Source organism: Eurosta solidaginis, chromosome X (genome assembly GCF_040869045.1).
Source record: "Eurosta solidaginis isolate ZX-2024a chromosome X, ASM4086904v1, whole genome shotgun sequence".
NCBI lineage: Eukaryota > Metazoa > Arthropoda > Insecta > Diptera > Tephritidae > Eurosta > Eurosta solidaginis.
Genome location: NC_090324.1, coordinates 17,555,756 through 17,575,639, shown reverse-complemented (window position 1 = coordinate 17,575,639; position 19,884 = coordinate 17,555,756).

Below are 19,884 nucleotides of genomic sequence, written 5' to 3'. Positions count from 1 at the left end.
CGTACGCATCTTCTAGAATCTACTAGCATTGTCCATGAGCTCTCAAACTTCTCAGCTATAACTAAAATTGCACAATTTTATACATCTTCTACGCGCTTCCAGAATCTACTAGTCCAGTAGCTCTCAAACTTCTCAGCTGTAACTACAATTGCACAATTTTATAGTTTTTTTCATTGCATACTTATAGGAGTATCTCAGATATATGCATGTGTTAGTGCATTGACTCTCCCCTGCTCGTATACGTACATGGTACATATATGTAGATGCAGTTATTGTTTCGTTTATGTAGATACATGATGATTGAATTATTGCTGTGCATTCACGTCACTGCTTAGCATCGGCTTAGAGCTGGCAGCATTCCTTAGTTTTGCTAATATTCGTAACAATATCGATCCTTGCGCCACCTAGGTCTAGGGAAGTTACTGAAGTTTTAATTACAAAATTCGTTCACAACGGCCGTGCGGCCGGCCTGTTAAGTCAAGCTACATAAATAAAACCGTTTAATAAAATAATTTAAATTTCTCAAATGTTAGTCGCAGCATAACCTCATTAAGGTTCAGTTGGTCTTATATATGACTATCAATAGAAATTTTACGCGTCCAACGCTTTTATTTAATTATCTGATCAACGCCCTAAATTGATGAGGAGTATGATGACTAGTACCTAGGACCTTCCTAATTATTTTGTAGCGTTTAGTATTATCATTTGTTCGTGTAAGTATTGTTTTCAATAAAACCGTTTAACTTAATACTTTTTTTTAAATTATTTTATTTTCAAGTTCTTAGTCTTTATTTAACTGACTATTATTTCTCATTATACTTAGTTCATTTAGTGACTCATTATTACACGGACTCTTTTCTGGCAATTTGCTACAACCTAAATCCTCAATACATAATCCTTTCAAAGACTTTACTAGACTCTACGCCACGTATGCTTGTCCCTCCTGGAATTACAAAATATTTTGATGTCACATCTACCGAACAGTATGTAATATTTGTTCCAAATATGGTCCAAATCGGACCACAAATATGATTTTTTTAAATATCTCGATCCTTGCGCCACCTAGCGGCGATTTTTTCGCAGGCCGTTTGCTATTCATGTATATATTATGTGTTCCAAATATGAGCCAAATCGGACAACAAATACGATTTTTTTGAATATCTCGACCCTTGCGCCACCTAGTGGCGTTTTTTTCATAGGTCGCTTTCTATTCATGTATGTATTATATGTTCCAAATATGAGCGAGCCAAATCGGACCACAAATACTTATTTATACTTAATTATTTTCTAGCTTTGAGTAGAGTATTGCTCATCTTGTTCGGACGTGTTTTACTAATCGCTCTGTGTTTTGTACACTTTATGAGTTTAAAAATAAAATAAAAATGACTCTATAGTCTTTTTTTCGTATTTTCTCTTGGGTAAAATTTAAAAAATAATAAAAAAAGACAAAGTGCAATACTATTAGAGTGAAGGTTGGATAAATTAAATGATACCAATCAAATCATAATTTCTGCACAACGAACATACATTAACACAAACATAAATCAGAGAGTGATAATACTTAATATGCCGTGCAACTGCGGTCAAAAAGTGAATCGTGAGAATCCAAAAGTGCAGTGCAATGGATGTAAAAAGTTTTTTCACCTTGAATGTGTAGGTTTTCTTCTGAGTGACTTGGATTTTCTGCTCACTTCAGGAAAGCCTTTTTTCTGCAAAGCCTGCTCAGCTGAGAGGCGCTCATCTATACGTTCGCAGCCCCTGTCAACTCTGTCGCTTAAAACAAATAATATATCTGATGTCAGTGAAGATGTGCATAATCCGAAGCATCAAATTGCTTTTCTTGCTAATGAGCTTAGTAAAGTTGATGCTAAAGATTCCGCTCTCTCAACACTAACTATTGAGGTTAAAAATCTTAGTAGCATTGTTGCTAAATTAGCTATTAACCTACCAAAGCAGCCTACAACCGCTGAAATTATTGCTGCGAATGCTGAGAGTGTAAAGCCAATAAATTCAAAAATAAAGGAAAACATAATTGCAAATGAGTCAGAACCTCAAATGAGCACAAATGATGACGTTACTATTTTGCCTTCCCCTTCTGTCAATGATGTACCTATTGATAGTGAAATGACGTCAACGTCCCAATCTAAAGTGCGTAATGCTGCAGGCACTAAAAATGTTAAGCGTAAGCTAGCAGTAACACCTCATGCTGCGTCGCAAGCCTCTGCTACGCCTACATTTGCATCTGTTGCTAAATCTGCTGTTGCTTCGGTAAATGTACCAGCATCCAAAGTGCGCCAAGTAACCCAGCGGGAAATTCAAGCAAAAAGTACTCGAAGGAAATTAAGTAAGCCCATTGTTATTGGTAATTGTAATACCAGCGAGTTAAAAGTAGTTCCAGTTTTCAAGTTTCTGCATATTTCGCCATTTTCGCCTACTATTAAGGAATCTGATATATTATCGTATGTTTCAAGTCATGCTAAAATTGAACCCAATTTATTGATATGTCATACATTGGTAAAGAAAGACATTCCCATAGATAGCTTAACCAAAGTCAATTTCAAGTTGGGTGTTTCGGAATGTTCATTTGATAAGGTGCTTAATCCAGCTATATGGCCTGAATTTGTGAAAATTCGTCCGTTTCGTTTTTTTCACCAAGAAGGTGTATCAACACAACAACGATAACCAGTTCCGTTAATAACAATCCTGTCAAAAAATTAAAAATATATTATCAAAATGTTTCTGGGTTGAGAACCCAATCTAAGCTGCTTTATGCCTTGAGCTCGCACCTGGACTATGATATTTTTGTTCTCGTTGAGACGTGGCTAAACGAGAGTTTCTTTGATAATGAATATTTCGATTCGAATTTATACAATGTGTTTCGAAAGGACCGTGATTATATTAAAACTGGTCACAGTAGAGGCGGAGGTGTACTTATAGCAGTTAATCGGAAATTTCGCTCGTCACTCGTGACATTAAAGAATGATGATACATTATTGGATCAGCTCTGCGTGGCAGTAAAAGGCGTTTCAAACATTTTAATCTGCGCTTCTTATATACCTCCGGCAAGCAACGGTATGCTATACCGAGCACATGTGGACAATATTTTAGCAGTAGCATCTAGTCATAATAATGATAGTATCTGTGTCATGGGTGACTTCAATTTGGGAAATATTGTTTGGTCTTATATTGATGATAGTAATGAGCTATATGCAAATAACGTAAATAGTATATCTGAATCCTACTTGGTTGATAACTTATCCAGTTGCGGCCTTTCTCAGATAAATGGTTTTCGAAATCGGCTTTCTCGCATTTTAGACTTAATTTTTGTCAACGATAATGTAAATTTTTCTTTATTTGAATGCCTTGATCCTTTATCTACTCCTGGTATTCATCATATACCATTCGTTTTAAAGGTAGAATTCTACGAGTTTAATTCGGTTCATTATGATGAACAAGTTACTAATTTCTGCTTCAGTCGAATGGATGCGGATATGGTTAACCTTGCAGTTGATGCCATTGATTGGAATTCAATATTTTCCAACGTTGATGTTGCCAACTGCTTTGAAATCTTTAAATATAAGTTAGGTGAGATCTGCGTTAAGCATATCCCAATCCTTAAGAAACCCAGATATAAAATACCTTGGTATACAAAACGATTGTTAAAAGTTAAGAATTTAAGAAACAAATATTTCAAGAAGTTTAAATTGTCCAAATCTGTTATATATAAAGACAAATTTCTGTTTTATTCAAGTAAATTTAAATCCATGAACAGGGACTTGAAGCGTAATTATACTCGTAAGTTCGAATCGGATATAAAGCAAAACTCGAAATCATTTTGGAGATATGTCAATTCCAGAAAATCGTGTTCGAGTATACCTTATGTTGTCTATCTCAATGAGACCAAAGCGCACTCCACTATTGAAGCTGTTAATCTCTTTGCTGATTTCTTCAAGTCAAACTTTGAAGCTGGCACTGACTTTGATCAGGTGTGTTACTCGAACATAAATTCCCCAATAAATTTTGGATCGCTAACCCTAGCGCTCGCTGATATAGAAGAAGGAATCCGACAACTGAAGATTTCTACTAAAACCGATGTGGATGGGTTGTCTTCATACCTATTAAAAAAATGTTCTGCCCTTGCTTCCCCATTGTTAGTTCTGTTCAATAAATCACTTGAACGAGGAGTGTTTATTGATGCGTGGAAAGTCAGTTCTATCACTCCAGTGTTTAAAAGTGGTAATAAGAACAATATTGCGAATTATCGGCCAATTTCAAAGATATCCTCAGTCTCAAAACTATTTGAGACTATAGTTAAAAATAAAATTTATTTTACGGTAAATCACTTGATCTCCGCTCAACAACACGGTTTTGTTAAAGGTCGCTCAACAGTCTCAAACCTCGCCGTATTTTCGGAATACTGCATTTCTGCGTTTCAAAATCGCCTTCAAGTTAATTCAGTTTACACTGACTTTTCAAAAGCTTTTGACAAGGTGAACCACACAATTTTATTATTGAAACTGACAGCTCTAGGGTTTCATTCCACTCTTTTAAAATGGCTTGAATCCTATCTCTCTTCTCGTAAATGTGTGGTTACGGTTGATGGGGCATCATCTGATCCTTTCATTGCGACTTCTGGGGTTCCACAGGGTAGCATACTGGGCCCGCTTCTCTTCGTAATTTTCATCAATGATATAACCAGCTGTTTCAATTACGCAAATTTTCTTTTGTACGCTGATGATCTTAAGATTTTTTCGACAATTACGAGCAATGAAGACATGGTAAGGCTACAATCTGATATAGACAATGTTGCCGACTGGTGTAAACGTAATAAGTTGAATCTTAATATAAAAAAGTGCTCACATGTTTGCTACTCAAAGTCTCGCTGTCCGTTACCCACATGGTGTAAAATCGATGGTCTTCGATTATCCACTTTAAGTGAAATTACTGATCTTGGTGTTGTATTCGATTGTAAATTTCTGTTTCAAACCCATTTGAATTAAATAATAGCGAAGGCATATTCAACACTTGCCTTCATCAAACGATTTAGCTCTGATTTTACCGATCCTTACACATTAAAATTGCTATACACCTCTCTTGTGCGGTCTAAATTAGAATACGCCGTCTTTATCTGGAGGCCATTCTATAATTGTCACATTACCAGGCTTGAACGTGTGCAAAAAGTTTTTGTTCGCTTTGCCCTACGGTCGTTGCATTTCAACGACCCGATTCCTTCTTACAGTAGTCGCTGTTTGCTCATAAGCCTAAAATCGTTAAACAGCAGACGTTCTATTCTGTCTCTCACCTTTGTTTTTGACTTGATAAGTGGAGCGATTGACTGCCCATTTCTGCTGGCCAGAATTTGTTTCAACATCCCACAGAGGAGTCTACGCAATCACGATACTTTCTGGCTGGACACGGTTAGAACAAATTACGCGTCTAATGCTCCAATTTCAAGAGCTTTAAAAGAGTTTAATATTCTATCAAATCCTGTGGGTCTGGACTTTTCCTCCACAAAACATATGTTTAAATCGATATTAAATGACTTATGTACGTAAACTTTTAGGTAACTTTTAGTTTTTACGATTAAATAACTGTGTGTCTATTTTTTTTCTTGTAATCTGTATGAAAATGTTCACATTTTCTAGATTAAAACGAGATAAATAAATAAATAAATAAATAAATAAATAAATAAATAAATAAATAATGAATATTTCGATTCGAATTTATACAATGTGTTTCGAAAGGACCGTGATTATATTAAAACTGGTCACAGTAGAGGCGGAGGTGTTCTTGTAGCAGTTAATCGGAAATTTCGTTCGTCACTCGTGAAATTAAAGAATGATGATACATTATTGGATCAGCTCTGCGTGGCAGTAAAAGGCGTTTCAAACATTTTAATCTGCGCTTCTTATATACCTCCGACAAGCAACGATATGCTATACCGAGCACATGTGGACAATATTTTAGCAGTAGCATCTAGTCATAATAATGACAGTATCTGTGTCATGGGTGACTTCAACTTGGGAAATATTGTTTGGTCTTATATTGATGATAGTAATGAGCTATATGCAAATAACGTAAATAATATATCTGAATCCTACTTGGTTGATAACTTATCCAGTTGCGGCCTTTCTCAGATAAATGGTTTTCGAAATCGGCTTTCTCGTATTTTAGACTTAATTTTTGTCAACGATAATGTACATTTTTCTTTATTTGAATGCCTTGATCCTTTATCTACTCCTGGTATTCATCATATACCATTCGTTTTAAAGATCGAATTCTATGAGTTTAATTCGGTTCATTATGATGAACAAGTTACTAATTTCTGCTTCAGTCGAATGGATGCCGATATGGTAAACCTTGCAGTTGATGCCATTGATTGGAATTCAATATTTTCCAACGTTGATGTTGCCAACTGCTTTGAAATCTTTAAATATAAGTTAGGTGAGATCTGCGTTAAGCACATCCCAATCCTTAAGAAACCCAGATATAAAATACCTTGGTATACGAAACGATTGTTAAAAGTTAAGAATTTAAGAAACAAATATTTCAAGAAGTTTAAATTGTCCAAATCTGTTATATATAAAAAGAAATTTCTGTTTTATTCAAGTAAATTTAAATACATGAACAGGGACTTGAAGCGTAATTATACTCGTAAGTTCGAATCGGATATAAAGCAAAACTCGAAATCATTTTGGAGATATGTCAATTCCAGAAAATCGTGTTCGAGTATACCTTCTGTTGTCTATCTCAATGAGACCAAAGTGCACTCCACTATTGAAGCTGTTAATCTCTTTGCTGATTTCTTCAAATCAAACTTCGAAGCTGGCACTGACTTTGATCAGGTGTGTTACACGAACATAAATTCCCCAATAAATTTTGGATCGCTAAGCCTAACGCTCGCTGATATAGAAGAAGGAATCCGACAACTGAAGATTTCTACTAAAACCGATGTGGAGGGGTTGTCTTCATACCTATTAAAAAATGTTCTGCCCTTGCTTCCCCAATGTTAGTTCTGTTCAGTAAATCACTTGAACGAGGAGAGTTTATTGATGCGTGGAAAGTCAATTCTATCACTCCAGTGTTTAAAAGTGGTAATAAGAACAATATTGCGAATTATCGGCCAATTTCAAAGATATCCTCAGTCTCAAAACTATTTGAGGTTATAGTTAAAAATAAAATTTATTTTACGGTAAATCACTTGATCTCCGCTCAACAACACGGTTTTGTTAAAGGTCGCTCAACAGTCTCAAACCTCGCCGTATTTTCGGAATACTGCATTTCTGCGTTTCAAAATCGCCTTCAAGTTGATTCAGTTTACACTGACTTTCCAAAAGCTTTTGACAAGGTGAACCACACAATTTTATTATTGAAACTGACAGCTCTAGGATTTCATTCCACTCTTTTAAAATGGCTTGAATCCTATCTCTCCTCTCGCATGGTTACGGTTGATGGGGCATCATCTGATCCTTTCATTGCGACTTCTGGGGTTCCACAGGGTAGCATACCGGGCCCGCTTCTCTTCGTAATTTTCATCAATGATATAAACAGCTGTTTCAATTACGCAAATTTTCTGTTGTACGCTGATGATCTTAAGATTTTTTCGACAATTACGAGCAATGAAGACATGGTAAGGCTACAATCTGACATAGATAATGTTGCCGACTGGTGTAAACGTAATAAGTTGAATCTTAATACAAAAAAGTGCTCATATGTTTGCTACTCAAAGTCTCGCTGTCCGTTACCCACATGGTATAAAATCTATGGTCTTCGATTATCCACTTTAAGTGAAATTACTGATCTTGGTGTTGTATTCGATTGTAAATTTCTGTTTCAAACCCATTTGAATTACATAATAGCGAAGGCATAATCAACGCTTGCCTTCATCAAACGATTTAGCTCTGATTTTACCGATCCTTACACATTAAAATTGCTATACACCTCTCTTGTGCGGTCTAAATTAGAATACGCCGTCTTTATCTGGAGGCTATTCTATAATTGTCACATTACCAGGCTTGAACGTGTGCAAAAAGTTTTTGTTCGCTTTGCCCTACGGTCGTTGCATTTCAATGACCCGATTCCTTCTTACAGAAGTCACTGTTTGCTCATAAGCCTAAAATCGTTAAACAGCAGACGTTATATTCTGTCTCTCACCTTTGTTTTTGACTTGATAAGTGGAGCGATTGACTGCCCATTTCTGCTGGCCAGAATTTGTTTCAACATCCCACAGAGGAGTCTACGCAATCACGATACTTTCTGGCTGGACACGGTTAGAACAAATTACGCGTCTAATGCTCCAATTTCAAGAGCTTTAAAAGAGTTTAATATGCTATCAAATCCTGTGGGTCTGGACTTTTCCTCCACAAAACATATGTTTAAATCGATATTAAATGACTTATGTACGTAAACTTTTAGGTAACTTTTAGTTTTTACGATTAAATAACTGTGTGTCTTCTTGTAATCTGTATGAAAATGTTCACATTTTCTAGATTAAAACGAGATAAATAAATAAATAAATAAATAAATACGATTTTTTGAATATCTCGACCCTTGCGCCACCTAGCGCCAATTTTTTTTTTTTCATAGGTCACTTTCTATTCTTGTTTGTATTATGTGTTCCAAATATGAGCCAAATCGGACCACTAATAGGATTTTTTCATAGGTCGCTTCTATTCATGTATGTATTATGTGTTCCAAATATGAGCGAGCCAAATCGGACCACAAATACGATTTTTTTTGAATATATCGATCCTTGCGCGACCTAGCGCCTATTTTTTCTTCATAGGTCACTTTCTATTATTGTATGTTTATGTGTTCCGATTTTTTTGAATATCTCGATCGTTGCGCCACCTAGCGGCGATTTTTTTCATAGGTCGCTTTCTATTCATGTATGTATTATGTGTTCCAAATATAAAAAATCGGACCACAAATACGATTTTTTGAAATAGTTCGATCCATTCGTCACCTATCGGAGTTTTTTTTTTCTCGCATTGTCATCGGGTTCTGAACTATATTCCAAGTTTCAAGCTTGTAGCTTATCGGGAAGTTACTTAAATTTCAATTACAAAATTCGTGCGAGCCTGCTAGCCAACCAGCCAGCCTGCATGTCAAGCTAATTAAAACCGTTTCAAAATAAATATAGACATCTGAAAAGCATTTAAGAGCGTATCAAAAAAACTTCATTTGAACTAAATGTAAACATCAAGTTTAGTACCTTATTATTTAAAACCTTTTACCTTACTATTTAAAACTCTATCCGATTTTGAGGAAGTGCAGCAAATAATTGGAAATAAACCGTTGCAAACAATAACCTTCAAAATGCCTCAATCAACAGTAGAGACAGTTCATCAGCACTGTCTAAATTCGATGGCAAACCAAGAATTTGCATACATTTCTTTTTGATGCTCATTATAACTTTAAATAAATCAAAGATAGTCATGAAGTAATACCAATATCAAAATTCACAAGCAATAGTACTGAGGTTACAACCCAAAATTTGGTACTGGGGCTGCAATAGAACAATAATTTTACACAAAATAATGCCTGATTAAAAATCTTATATCGGTGGAAGCATGCAAAATACTATAAAGATCAGAAACCAGAAACCCAGCCAATAACAATAATAACAACAGAAAGGAAGAAACTAAAAGTTACAATGAAAACCATAAAGTATATGAAGCGCTTAATAAATTTGCAATTAGAAGACATGTCACATAATAAATAAAAGCAATCTGATTGGTATGGTAAAGATTGACTTGCCGCAATCGATCGAAATGCCGCAATCTAGGACTTGTGAAAAATAAAAATACAGTTGTCCCGTAGGAGACATACTGTTCAAGAATAATAAAAATTCGAGTAGACAACTTTAAAGAAATAGGTACCAAAGTTCTCAAAAACCTAAAAATAGCACTAACACCAGAGGTTATGAATGTGACAAATCCCGGGAAAATTAAGGACAAACAAGATGAGACAAAATTATTGCTGAAAAATATGAAAGATGATATAAAAGTATATTTAGAAATAAAAATTTGCATCCACCGTACGTTTCCTTTTATCCATTGGTTTAATCACTTCTATTACACAAATACTACAAATAACAACAACTGTAGCTACTAAATTTTTTTGTTCGGAAACCCTCGTCTTTTAGAGTAGTATCGATTTCCTTATGATTAGTTACAATCTTCTTATTCTATATGTTTTAATTTTAGTCTGACTCAAATGAAATGGAATAATAATGCAGAAGCTTTTTGTTTGATAGAGATAGTCAAAGTAAGGAAATAAGTCTCCTATGTTTACACTTAGTATTAGTTAAAGACGGAAGCAGTCATAAGTTAGATAGTAGATATAAGGGGCTCCATAGAGTAGAAAAATCGATAGATAAAATAACTACACATTAATTCCATGTAGAGCATAAAATATAGATAGGAAAAATAAATACACTTTAATTCCTAATAAAAACAAAATAATGATAGGAAAAATAATTTTACATTAATTCCCTATAGAATAGAAAATATCGATAAGAAAAATAACCACATTTTAATTCCCTTTTTAGGAATTCATTAGACTCCTCCAGTTCTCCCACATTGGCAACCTCTTTGGGTTTTCCCAGTTTTGTTTCTACCGGTTTCTGGAATTTCGTCCAGCTCGTTGATCTAGGGATTCTAAAGGTTCCTCCCTTCCCTACCCTCAATAAGGGGACGTTGAAGCTGATATACGCATGGTCGGAGAAATATGGTCTATCAAGAGCAAACCAATCATACCTTGATATATCACATTACTGTATGTTGGACCAGTGTATGTAGGGACACTTCCCCTGGTGGCTATCTGCAAATTGGTTTGCAGGATATAACAAAATAGAGGCCTCTCTCATTCGTATCTCCTCCCCACGCACTGTGGTGCGCATTTGCTTCCGCGCTTATGACCAACTGCCCTTTGCGCCCTTCGTTCTGAACTATCCCCTTGCACACCATCGGTGGAACCTCCGCAGCATGGGCCATGTAGCAGGATGCCAGGATAAATGCCTGCTTATTCTTTTGCTCAACGGCCACCACTACGAGGTGCTCAGTAGTGCAATTAGGCAGCATATATGAATGCAGCTTTTTCCTTACCATGACTACAGCTCGCACCCGTCCTTACATTTGCGCCTAGTAAACGCCAAATCCGCAGAAACCTTTCCTCTCGATGAGAGCCACGGCTCCTAGATAAGCGCCACGTCAAACGAACCCTCCTCAAGGGTTTGGAGGAGTTCGATCGACGCCACTTTACTGTGTTGGAGGTTTATCTGTAGTACTCTCATAACCATTGGGCAGTTTGTCGCGCTCCAGCACTTTCGTCGTGACATCGCCATTCTCCCCTTGCCCTTTTTGTTTAGAGTTTTCGAGGCCCCTTTCAGCCTCTCCCACTTTTTGCAATTTCCGCTTGGTATACGCGGGACTTCTTTTTTCAGGTCGTAAGTGCTGTGCCGAGTGTTCCTCTGTGCGGCTCGCAGCACCATTTGGCTGTTGGTCCTCTTCTAACACCTTCTTGGTGACGTCGGCTACCTCCATTAGTATTATTTTCCAACTATTGTTAGTAATTCCCTTTGCTGATGTACATAATAAATATCTAATAGTCTTAGTTGTACAATAACGAAAAAAGAAATAAATTCAAATTCAAAACACGTAGGTCCCATCCCGCCAATTTTATGGAAAAAATTTTAAATTAAAGGAAGCCCGGTCCATTATTTATTTGTAAGGTTCATCTTTCAGGAGTAAAAGCAGCGCTGCCGTCGTATTCCTTATTGCTTTCAACCCTTACGCCAGTTTTTGTTACACGGTTGCCACACCACATAGTCATTTGCGACCAATATTTTTAGAAAAAAAAGATGAATTACAAAAAGATTCCACTTTTTTCATTTGGCCTAGAAACTAACTAATTAATAACAAAACATGTGCTTATGTTAAAAAAAAAATCTGCTTTAACTCAAATAGCCTAAACAAAAATAAAATCTACATTACTGCATATGGATACATTTTACCAGTCCTTTACCTATATAATTGGTACGTATACATTGAAATGTTTTACCATATATCAGGTGTATGCATATGAAACCGGTATTTTTATAAAAAAAAACACATTTATTTCAAGAGAATGGTAACGAATATTTTATTCAAAGTAAGCGCCCTCGCTAGCTACACATTTTGACCACCTCTCAGGCAATTTACTTCGCCGAAAAAAGTCTTTGTCTTTTTGAAGCAAACCAGTCACCGAGCCATTTTCCAACATTAAGAAGTAAAGCGCTGTTCGCTAAGTGCCTGCCCCATCGATGCAAATAAGTGAAAGTCGGATGGAGCCAAGTCTTTTGAGTAAGCTGGGTGGGGTAGCGGTTGCCAGCTGTACGACTCAACCAATTCTCGAGTCTGTTTTGTTCGGTGTGATGGTGCATTGTCATCGATTAAAATCACTTTGTCATGCCTAATTTCATATTCTGGGCGTTTTTGTCGCAGAGCACTGTTCAAATTGGCTAAAGATAACACCACGCTGATCCCAGAAAACACAGAGCATTGTCTTTTTTCCGAAGCGATTTGGTCTTGGGGACGATTGTTCTGCTTGGACAGGGTCCACATACGATATCTTGCCTTTGAAATTCATGAAATAAATCCACTTTTCATCGCCAGTAAAGATCCGATGCAAAAACGACCCATCTTCCGGTTTTCATGATCTCTGCCATGGATTTCAAACGTCTGGAAATGGTTGTCTGGTATACATTTAGTTGTTCTGCGAGCTATTTTTGCGTCTGACTATCGTCTTCATCCAGCAAAGCCTGCAATTCAAAGTCCTCGAACAGGTTCGGTAGTTTTCCGCGGTCAGCGTTTCTCACATCAAAATTACCACTTTTAAACTTGTTTAACCACTCATTATACTGCGTACGACCAAGAGCGTGCACTCCGGGAGCTTCGACAAGCATTCGATGAGATTCTATCGCCGATTTACCCAAATGGAAGCAGAAAATTAATGCTCCCGCAAATCGTTGTTCGAAGGGACGTATTTTGACATTTTCAAGAGCGAAGAAAACACGATGTTGTATGAAGCTTGAAATTTTTGGTATTGCATATTGTTGACAGATCATAAGACGCCAACTAGCGCTAATGGTAAGTTTTGACTGTTCCTGCAATTGTGCCTACTGACCACTAGATGCCAATACCGGTTTCATATGCATACACCTGATATATATGGACAAAGGCATACATCAAAAACAACAATAATAATAATTGCAGGCATATAAGAGCTTTACCCCGAAATTTCAGATTAGAAGCTGAAGCTTGCATGCGCCTTTATTTTTGGTATCTATTGCAAATGTGTTATTATTATATCGATATCTTTTTTGGAATGAGAAAGGTAGGTTAGTTCTAGTTGTTGTTGTTGTAGCGATAGGGACACTCCCCGAAGGCCTTGGGGAAGGGAAAAGTGTGAACGCTCTTTGAATACAAGCTGAGAACAAAAGTCTGAACGAAATTAAATCATAAAAGATTAGACTTAATAAGTTCTGTAAAAAATTCGTTACGTGATGTCAGATTATAGTAAACGAAGTCGAAAAGTAAGCCCTTTTGAATTCCAATAATTAATGAGCGGCCACGCTTTTATATCTTAAAATATGAATACAGCGATTTTTACCTTTTTAGTACATTTTTTTATATTTCATTGTAAAGTAAAAGCTTTTCAAAATTATTCTTTTTTCTCTTATCTCACTATGAAACATCCATCTTTATAAATGTTTTCTTTTTCAAAACGGCTATGAGCTCAGGAAAGGAAAGTGCTGGAGTGCTGCAAACAAGATACTTACGGCCCGATTCTGAGCGTTACAGCTAAAATAGTACACAGAACATTATGTAACCGAAAATCGTTACCAGTTCTTTTATTCGCGATTCTGGCCAAAGTGGTAACGCTGTCATCACCGAAAAACTCACCAATGTCTGTGGTGAAGTTTAAAAGTTAGTTTTCTTCGCTTTATCCATGGCGGAACGATACAAAGTGGCAACATGCGACAGCTGAATATAAACTTTTTTTTATTTGATTTGATACATCAACTTCCGGCGCAGTACGATTTTGACATTTGTCCATCGAGTTTACAAAAACAAAGTACATGGAATTTTTATTTATGTTTGTAGGTATGTCACCATTCTGCCACCTTGTATTGTTCCGCCATGGCTTGCCGAAAATGTGTCACTCGTAGATACGAGGTTAACGAATAAACGAGACGATGTGTATGTATGTACATACATTCATGCATAAGTTTTGACATAGCTACATATATTGTAGTTTATTCTGTGAAAGTACATAACGTATACAAATATATAATGTATAGAAAGAGGCAGCACTTTTTTACTATTATCTTTACTTATTTGCGCTTACAATTCTTTATTTTTCAGTTTTGCCTTTTTCTAAACAACAGCTGTTGTGTGGTTATTTCGATGTAACCACCTACTTTTGTGGGTAAAAAGTTATCCGGCTACTTTCGCGGGTAGAATACCAAAAGGGTGTAAAATTTTCTACATGATTTCGTTACCGTGGTGAGGAATGTTGTTACCACACTAGAATCGGTGCGTTAGTAGCAGTTTTACCCCAACAAAGACTTGGGTATATTAACGACTCTCATTTGTTTTAGCGTCTGTCTTTCGTTCTTTATATCTTTTCCGTGGTTAGTTTTTTAAAATATATTATAAGAGTTTCATTTTTTAAATTTTAACTAAACAAATATATTTTATGACTTTTCTAAAAATCTGAATCCATAATATAAAACATAATTTAGTTTAAATCCGCTTAACCGCCATACTATTGGCTGCTTTTGTAACTAGTCCAGCAAATAACTTAGATGTAGATACGTGTATTTGAAGCACAATTTTTATTAGCCATCATCCAGTTAGTTTTCTAGCTCCGTATCACGCTTAATTCTCACGGGAATGCTCTGGATCATTGAGGGACTTGGAAGCAGAGGTCGTGATATTTTTGCACACGTGAAATGTGATAGGCAGATGTCGCCGCTGTTTTTCATTTAACTCATACGGCGAAAGGTTAAGCAGCGACATCTATTTTTGAAAAAGTAGGTTTATTAAAGGCAGCGTTGCCAAACTAAAGACAAGTAATTAACAAATTATCTGGCTCACAAATTGAACCAGACTTCTATCTGGATTTATCTGGCTCAAATCGTTGTTGTTGCCTTTACATGCAAAATTATTTATCTGGCTCAGGATTTTTGCGACGGGATGATGGCTATTGAGTGCTATATTCAATCGGAATTATCTTTTATTAAGATCAACTAGTAACAAGAATCTGTAGTGAATATTGTTTGATAACCAATCATAATATCTTACCACCAAAATAGCACCTTTTTTATACTCAGTTGAGCAGAGCTCACAGAGTATATTAACTTTGATTGGATAACGGTTGGTTGTACAGGTATAAAAGAATCGAGATAGATATGACTTTCATATATCAAAATCATCAGTATCGAAAAAAAATTCGATTGAGACATGTCCGTCCGTCCGTCCGTCCGTCCGTTAACACGATAACTTGAGTAAATTTTGAGGTATCTTGATGGAATTTGGTATGTAGGTTCCTGGGCACTCATCTCAGATCGCTATTTAAAATGATATCGGACTATAACCACGCCCACTTTTTCGATATCGAAAATTTCGAAAAATCGAAAAAGTGCGATAATTCATTACCAAATACGGATAAGGCGATGAAACTTGGTATGTGAACTTATGACGCAGAATAGAAAACTAGTAAAATTTTGGACAATGGGCGTGGCACCGCACACTTTTAAATGAAGGTAATTTAGAAGTTTTGCAAGCTGTAATTTGGCAGTCGTTGAAGATATCATGATGAAATTTGGCAAGAACGTTACTCTTATTAATATATGTATGCTTAATAAAAATTACCAAAATCGGAGGACGACCAAGCCCACTTTAAAAAAAAAAATTTTAAGTCAAATTTTAAAAGGAAAGTTAATATTTTTACAGTATATAAGTAAATTGTAATTCGGCTTTCATCGCGTATAGACGTGTTTCGTTTGCTCCGTGATTTTCTTTAAAATTTTTTCTTAAATGGATGACTTTTGTGCTAAGTGCAATAAAGCCTTTGCGAGAAATGACTCACTTGTTGTGCCATGTTCAGGTTTTTGCCAAAAAAGATTTCATAGAAACTGTTGTGATGGCCAGATTTCAGAATATGATGTGAAATTATTTAAGCTTAATCGTAACATCGTATACTTATGTCAAGGGTGTGTTAACTTGCCTGAGCGCTTTATATCTTCTTTAGGCTCTATTGCTGCTTCGCAAAAGCTTGGCATAGATTTTTTAAAAGATCTGTTCAGCTCTCAATTCGAGGATTTGATGAAGGAAGTTGAGGGGCTGAAATCGCTTATCAAGTCAGATAAGCAACCTCAAAACTAACAGTGATAACATCAACAATGCCAATGGCCTACAATTCTTACATAGTGCCGTCAGTCCATCTTGTGTTAGTGTGCGGGAAAATACAAACAACAATAACCACGGGTCTGCTACAGCTGCGCTTTCGTCTTTGCCGTTGTCTTTTACATCTTCTGTTTACCCTATACCTACAATGTTATCACCTGGTTTTTGCAATGTCAACGGCACTTCGCCATTCGTACCGTCAAATGGTGTGAGTGGGCAAAATAGATGTTCTTTAACAGATTTTACTAAGGGTCATGCAATGTCTGCTAATAATGCTATCGTGAGCAACGTAGCTTCTGCCGATGGGACTGTTATTGCTAACAGTGTGAATGCATTGGCTTCTTCAGCTGACGATGTTTATAATCGTAACAATGCTACTTATACTTCTACGAATCCTGTTAAATCAGAGGCTGCTGATACTGCTAATGCTAAAGCGTCAAAATCTACAAAGAAGCGCACACTTAAGGAAAAACCTGCTGCAATTGCTGTTAACCCTGATGAGTTAAATATTACTGCTAGTGGTGTGAATCCTAATATGCAATCAAGTACATCATCGGGATTGGACATCCAACCTAGCTCGCCTAATGACAATAATAATAATAACAATAATAAGAATGACAACAACAACAACAATGTCGGTAACAACAACAATAATGTTAATAACAATCATAGGCGTTCACGGAGGCGCGTGATTGGCTCTTGTGTGTCTACTGAACTTGGGGTAGCTGCTCGTTTCAGATGGTTTCATCTTTCTTCTTTTTTACCCTCGGTCAAACCTGAGGATGTTATTGAGTATGTGATTAAACATACTAATCTAAATGAGCATCAACTGCAGTGTTTCAAGCTTGCTAAGGAATCGGAGTCGATGAACCGTAAATATGTTAATTTTAAACTTGGTGTAGATGAATTGCACTTTGATAAAGTTATGAAGGCTGAGTTGTGGCCAGTCAATGTAAAGATCACCCACTTCCGTTTTTTCAAAAGGACGCAAAACTACAACAGCGGACTTAGTTCAAAGTTTCAATCACATGCCATGCAAATATATCAATATCTTTTTTCAAAATGTTTCTGGCCTTAGAAGCAGGACCGAAAATGTGCGCCTATTTAGTTCTTTATTGGAGTATGATGTATTTGTTATCATTGAAACTTGGCTGAATAGTAATTTCTTAGATGCTGAATTTTTTGATCCTAAGCTTTATCATGTTTTCCGTAAGGATAGAGATGCAACAAAGAATGGCCTAAATAGAGGAGGTGGTGTGCTGATTGCCGCCCGGGTCGGTCTCCAGGCCTCGCTTGTTTCTTTAACTGTTAATGACACGCTTTTTGATCACCTTTGTGTGCGGATTCATGGCTCTCTGGGTCAACTGCTCATTTGTGCTTCATACATTCCACCGTCTAGCCCAGAAAGTATTTATAAGGCTCATGTAAGTAATATCTTAAATCTTAAGCGAAATTCAGGAGAAACGCAGCTATGTGTACTGGCGGATTTTAATTTAAGTAATGTTAGCTGGATCTCTCTTGAAAACAATCTCTATTTAACTCCTATTAATATTAACAGCTCTTATGAATCGTATCTTATTGATAATTTTGGAAGGGTTAGTTTATCTCAAATTAATAGTTTCCATAATTCTTTACATCGCACTCTTGATTTAATTTTTGTAACTAATAATATTAGTTTTGTTATCTCGGAACCTGCGTCTTAAATTTCGCCACCAAACTTGCATCACCTGACCTTAAAGCTTGAAATTCAGTTCTTTGAGTATTTCTGTATTCCTACATCAAATATGAAAACATCGTTCAATTTTCGAAGATGTTATTTTAATCGTTTAAATTCTGCTTTACGTGGAGTTGATTGGGATGCTATGCTTGGCAAAAGTGAAGTTGGAAAGTCTTTCAATGTATTTAAAAATGAAATTCATAAGATTTGCGAAAAAATCGTGCCTGGCACAATAGTGAGCTCAAACATCTAAAAAATTTGAGAAACAAATTCTTTAAAAAATATAAGTTTACTAATCAGGGTCGATTTTATGATTTGTATATTGTTAATAAGAAAAAATTTAACAATCTTAATAAGTCTTTATATGCTAAGAAATTTTGAGGTAAACATCAAGAGCGATCCGAAGAACTTTTCGAATTACATTAACTCCATGAAGAGCGTATTTAGCATACCGAAATCAGTAAGCTACAATAATATTACTGCCAATTCTGTTAATGAGGCTGCTAATCTCTTCGCTGACTTCTTCTCGGCGAACTTTATCACAGATAATGATTTAACTGTGGAGGATACAGATAATATACACAAGTTAATTAAGCCTCCCTCTGCTAATAATTTTGGGTCACTTACTCTCACTGAGGCAGACATAGTTGAGGGGATTATAAAACTTAAAAATTCCTCCAGAACTGATGTTGACAGCCTTTCAGTTATTCTATTGAAAAATTGTCCTGCGCTAGTACGACCCTTAATGATTATATTCAATAAATCATTGGAATCGGGTATTTTTATTGATGACTGGAAACAAGCATCCGTCAATCCCATTTTTAAGTCTGGCAACAAAAGTAACTGTTCTAATTACAGGCCTATTTCCAAATTGTCTACAACTTCGAAGCTATTTGAATGTGTTGTCAATGACAAGCTTTACTTTAGTATTAAACACCTGATTTGCGCCAATCAACATGGTTTTGTCTCTGCCAGATCCACATTAACGAACCTCGCTGTCTTTTCTGAGGATTGCTACGCGGCATTTAGGCAGAGTTTTCAGGTTGATACAATATACCTTGACTCCTCCAAGGCATTCGATAAAATTTCTCATAAAATTTTAATTGCGAAATTAGCTTGTTATGCGTTCCACTCTACGTTCCTACAGTGGATTAAATCTTACCTGCACAACAGAAGTAATGTTGTAAATATTGACGGTGTTTATTCGAACCCATTTTGGGCCACCTCTGGAGTGCCCCAGGGCAGTATTCTGGGCCCTTTACTATTTATCTTGTTCATTAATGACATTAGCTCTTGCTTCTCATCTACCAAATTTCTGCTTTATGCTGATGATCTCAAGATCTATTCTGAGATCAGTTGTTATAATGATGTCGTTGTTCTTCAATCTGAGATTAATAAGCTTTATATCTGGTGTGTTAAGAACCGCCTTTTCCTTAATATAAGTAAGTGCCACACTGTGACGTATGGTAAACTGCTGAGGCCACTTCATACCTCCTATCATATTGCAGAAACCTTTCTTCGAACGCTCTTGAAGTTAAAGACTTGGGGGTATACTTCGACTCAAAGTTTAATTTTAACACTCACGTCAGCTTCACAATTTCTAAGGCGCTTTCAATGCTTGCTTTTGTCAGACGCCATTCCGCAAACTTCTCTGACCACTACACACTCAAAGTTTTATATACGTCCTTTGTGCGGTCCAAACTTGAGTATGCG